The sequence below is a fragment of the Oncorhynchus keta genome, unplaced genomic scaffold (assembly GCF_023373465.1).
Source record: "Oncorhynchus keta strain PuntledgeMale-10-30-2019 unplaced genomic scaffold, Oket_V2 Un_contig_6560_pilon_pilon, whole genome shotgun sequence".
In the NCBI taxonomy this organism is placed as follows: domain Eukaryota; kingdom Metazoa; phylum Chordata; class Actinopteri; order Salmoniformes; family Salmonidae; genus Oncorhynchus; species Oncorhynchus keta.
The window spans coordinates 208-5,086 of NW_026288926.1; the positions used below are offsets into that span (position 1 = coordinate 208).

Genomic DNA, 4,879 nt, shown 5'->3' on the forward strand with positions numbered 1-4,879 from the left:
TGTAAAGCCATTTAAAATGTGTACAAAATGATTCAACAAAGATAAAACATTTTTAAGACGTTAGAAACATGTTAAAAGTCACTTTGTTAAAAGGCTGTCTTCAATCGCTTGTACAGGAGCGGGGTGAGTCCTTATCAAGCTCGCCTCATCCTGCTCTCCCGAATAGACCATCGTCCCGTCCTTCGGGGCCCAGAGGGAGATCCTCCCCTAGGCGCATCGCCCTAGGCGCCGCAGCGCTGTCAGGCCGTGGCCGCAGGGACCCTAGGGTGTTGTGGGGGACCCTTCGCCTGGGGTCGAGGCCCCCTTCCGTTCGTACCACCCCAGGGCTTCCGTGGCTACCATGGCCACTGCCTGGGGGGGGTGGTCGCTACGTTTTTGCTACCAGCAGGTTACGGAGGACCACAGTGCTTCCTTCAGGCACGTGAGGGTGGGCCAGAACTTGGTGAAGGCCTTCGGTGGAATGGGCCTTCGGCCCACCCCGTACAGCACGAGCTGGTGTTAGGTCCTCCCCTGCTGGCAGACACGAGGTGATCAGGGGGCCTGCTTCCTTCCACAGGTCCCCTGGCGGCTCTGCACTCCCAGAGCATGTGCCTCACCGACTCATCTTGGCCGCAACCCGGTCGGGGGCACGCGGATGTCCTCGCCATGCCCCGTGAGTGCATAACGGCCCTGACCGGGAGGATCTCGTGGGCGACCATCCAGGACAGGTCCGATGCCGATTCAGGAGTGCAGGATGGGCACGTTGCGCCAGACCGTTGTGGGCTCGCCTATAGCGAGCCCGCGCACTGGACACACTGGTTCCCGTTCCTGCACAAGAGAGAGAAGAGAGCGGTGTTTAGTTAAAACCGTGACTGCTTCCTTTTCCAGTTTGAAATGTCTTAAAAATTTCTGGAGCTGGACGTAGTGGGTGGGGAGCAGGAAAGAGACTGGGGCTCGCAGGTCGACTGGGATCAGCCTCAGAGTCCTGAGGTAAGATCCCAGCCAGAACCGTGCGAGGGCCTGTGTCTTGTTATTGACCGGGAGGTGGCCAGAGTCAGATGTAACGCTGTGTAGCGGCTGCCCAGGAACAAGTAGAGGTCAGGCAAGCCTTTCCCCCTTGGACCTGGGCCTCTTGACCACCTCCCTCCTCAGCCTCTCCCACTTGCTTCCCCACAGAAAGTAAAACAGCATCCGCTCCAGGGCTAAAATACTCCTTCGGGGGGATAAAAACAGAACTGATTAATAAAAGCACAGGTAAAATCACAGCTTTTATGATTAAAACCTTGCCCTCAAAAGTCAGCTGTCGTAGTCCCCAAAAACCCAGTCTCTGTCTTACTGTCCCCAGGATCCCACTCAGTTCCCACTCCCCTCCTCCCTCCTGGTCAAACTTTACCCCCAGTACCCTTATGTCCGTCAGTTTAACTGTCAAAGGTAGTCTGGTCAAGTCTGGGTCTGCCCACGGTCCGAAGAATTGGGCCTCTGTCTTGTCTCTGTTCAGTCTCGCCCCAGAGGCTCGTCCGTACCAGTCAGTCCTGTCCAGAGTCCTGTCGACGGATAAAAGGTCAGTGCATAAAATGTTGACGTCGTCCATGTAAAATACGCACTTGGCGGTCATCCCCCCACTCCCGGGATACCCACCCCACTGATCCGTTGGTCCCTTCTCAAGACCTGTGCCAGTGGTTCAATGCAGGCCACGAACAGAAGAGGAGATAAAGGACAGCCTGACGGACGCCCAGTGTACTCCCACTGCTTTTGACAAATGCCCGTTTACAAGGATTTTTTGCTGGTGATGTCCCGTACAGCAGTCCCACCCAAGCTAAGAACCTGTCCGGAAACCCATTTTTGCAGTACCTTAAAGAGGTACTGGTGCGAGACCCCGATCAAAGGCTTTTTCAAAATCTAAATTTAGGACTACAAGCCGCATATTTCTGTCTCTCGCATAACAGATGGCATCTCGGATCAGTATCAGGCTGTCCGTGATCTTCCTTCCCGGCACGGCACAGGTTTGGTCCCGGGTGGATCACCTCCTAAAACAGAAGACATTCACAGTGTTAAAACTTTGGTAAAAAGTTTACAATCAAAATTTAAAAGGGTAATCGGTCTCAGTTTTTCAGGTCTATCTGTCGTTTTTCTTGGCACGCCCACTCCCTCCTTCCGAACTTGGCCTATTGGCCAGGAGGAGGAGGGCAATCGCGAGATGAGGTGTGACCGCTCGCCACAGAGGTTGCACGACCTTCCGTTCGTGCATTCCTCGTAGCGGTGGCCCACCTCCCGGCACTTCATGCAGACGACCTTTTGACAGGCGTCTGCCAGGTGGCCATGTTCACCACACTTACGGCACAGCTTGGGCTGGTCCTGGTAGTGAACATGGCCCCTGTTCTCTCCGAGGACTATGGTGGATGGGATGGCTTTCAACCCACCATAGCCCCAGGGTCCCTCCCTTTGCTGGACAGTGACCCTCCAGGCCCCTGTCCAGATCCCGTCAGGTCTTTTACCTGGATAAGGGCCCCTTTACGTTGCAGTACCTGTCCAGCCATACTGCAACGTCCTCCCGGCTATGCGGTTTTCGTTGTACATACGGACAATATGATTTTAATGCTATTGTCCGTCCAGCAATCACCTCGAACATTGCTGTGAGGACCCCTGGAGTGTTCAGGGGAGTTCTGGAGTTTCCCCCAGAACTCCCTCAGAGCTGGCGTTGGCAAAGCTGACATCGAAGCCCTTCCTATAGGGGAGGGCTAGGATGCAGTTTACCTGCGCGGGTGGAAACCGAGTTCTTTCTGGAGGAATTTTCTGGAGAAATCAATCGGGATAACTCCATTATTTTCCCTCCCTTCTCCTTTAAAAGGAGCGCACTGCATGGTGCCTCCTCATGCCAGCCTGTGCTGCTGACATGATGGAGGCCCACTCCTTTACAACCCAACACCAGTGAAAGGGGGGAGGGGAAGGGAAAAGGGGAGGGGGGGTTTGGAAAGGGGAGGGGGCAAGTGAAGGGGAGTGGGGGAAGGGTGAATGGAGTGGGAGGGAGGTGGAGTTGGGGGAAGGGAAGTGGGGTTGGGGGAAGGGAAGGAAAAAAAGGGGGGAAAGTGTAGGACAACAAGGGAGCTGGCAGGCTCAGCCAGGCTATGCTAAACAGGGCCTACCAGCACCCGGAACACACAACAACTATCTAACACAGCACCCAGCTAATTTTGTTGACAATGGGAAGGGACACAAGGGGGGAGGGGGTTGTTTTTGTTTTCTAAATTATTTTTCTCACAAGGGGAAGGACACAAGGGGGAGACAGGGTAAATGACACTAGACACAGGCTTGGAGACTGGCAGGCCACACCAGCCGGACAGACTAAGCTTACCAGCTGGCAGGCCTACAAGCCAAGAGGCCTCACAACCACAAACACGGGGATATGGGGATAACAAAAGGAGACACACTAACGAGCGACACCTGCCAAAAACTTGGGGCAATTAAGCTAGCAAGCCTCACCAGTAGGCCAGGCTAAGCTAGCAAACTAGCAGGCCAGCCAGCAAAAAAAGTCCCCCAGTTGGCAACAAAAAACAACAGAGGCTAGTCAGACAAACAGACAACAAACAAACAAACAAAGCCTGCCTTGCCTGAAGAGCCAAGAGGCTAGCTGACCCAGCTAAAGCTAGCAGGCAACAAGCCAAAGGCAACTCCGGCTAGCAGGCCACACCAAACTCAAAACAATAGGGAGAGCAAGGGGGGGAGGGTAGGATACAAGGGGAGAGATGCAAAACAGGACAACAAGGAAAAGACTACAATTAAATAAAATAAGAAAGAAAAGACCAGAGGGCCTTTTAACTCACCCTACAGGTGCTGGTGCACCTGTAGCCTCCACTAAAACCACCACCTAACCCAGGACAAAAAAAAAACAATGGTGAAACAATACAACAAAATGACAATAATTTTAAACAGAAATAAAAACACAACCGGGCGCCCTCCGGCACACTACGTCGCTTCTCCGATCAAGTGCAGCACTGTCAAAGTAACTACACTTGATCTGAGCCAAAGGCCGACACTTGATCTTAGCCAAAAGGCCGAAGCGATACCCACAATGGTTTTCGGGAGAAAGTAGCCGTTCTCCGACACGTCAAATTCTACTATGGTTACACTCTGTATGCTTTTTTGTTTTCCATAAAAAAAAATATAACGCTTTAAATAAACGGTGGTGTGGATGGGAGTCGATCAACGCCAGGAATGACCACGTTTGACTGTTACAATGTAACACATTTTGTAGGTTCTAAGATCACGTGGTCGCCCGCCCTCAATCAGAAATGAGAAGACGCGTTGTTAAGTTAAAACCAGATCAACAGCTAAATTGGAATAATAATATATTACGTGTGTGTTCGTGGGGGGCAATTTGGAGATAATAATATTGACGTAACATTTGATCTTGTATCAAGTATATCTGGCAGCATTGCTGCCACAAACGAACTGAAGCAATTGTCCAGTTGGTGGCGCCAGAGTTCCACCGACCGTCGCTTTTCCTGGTTGTCCTGTGGTTGTCCTGTGGTACAGAAAACTACATTTCAATATTGAGCCACTTGACTTCAAGACATCGTCAACGAAAACAGCCGGTCTTTTTTGTTTGTATCTGTCTGTAGAGCCTTGTATGATGAGTCCATTGTGAGAAGGCCTTCCCCAATTTACTAGAGGCCAAACTGTGATGTCTAATGGCACTGGACTGCAGTAAGAGAGCTGAGGGAGCAGGGGATGGTCCTGGCTTCCTAAATGTTCCTCCCACATAATAAACTAAGAAACATGGCACTTTGGAGGCTTACATACCTTAAGGGAAGAATTCGGCAGTACCTGTATGGTTAGTGAGAAAGTCCATATAGCAAATGTACGGTCCCTTACTAGACGTCCGAAATCGTTTGTAAAATTC

General features: G+C 51.6%; 1 pseudogene; it reads right to left on the reverse strand.

Moving 5' to 3' along the window:
- Positions 1-378: 378 nt before the first annotated feature.
- Positions 379-2,693, reverse strand: LOC127925987 (uncharacterized; annotated as a pseudogene).
- Between the last annotated feature and the right edge of the window lie 2,186 nt (positions 2,694-4,879).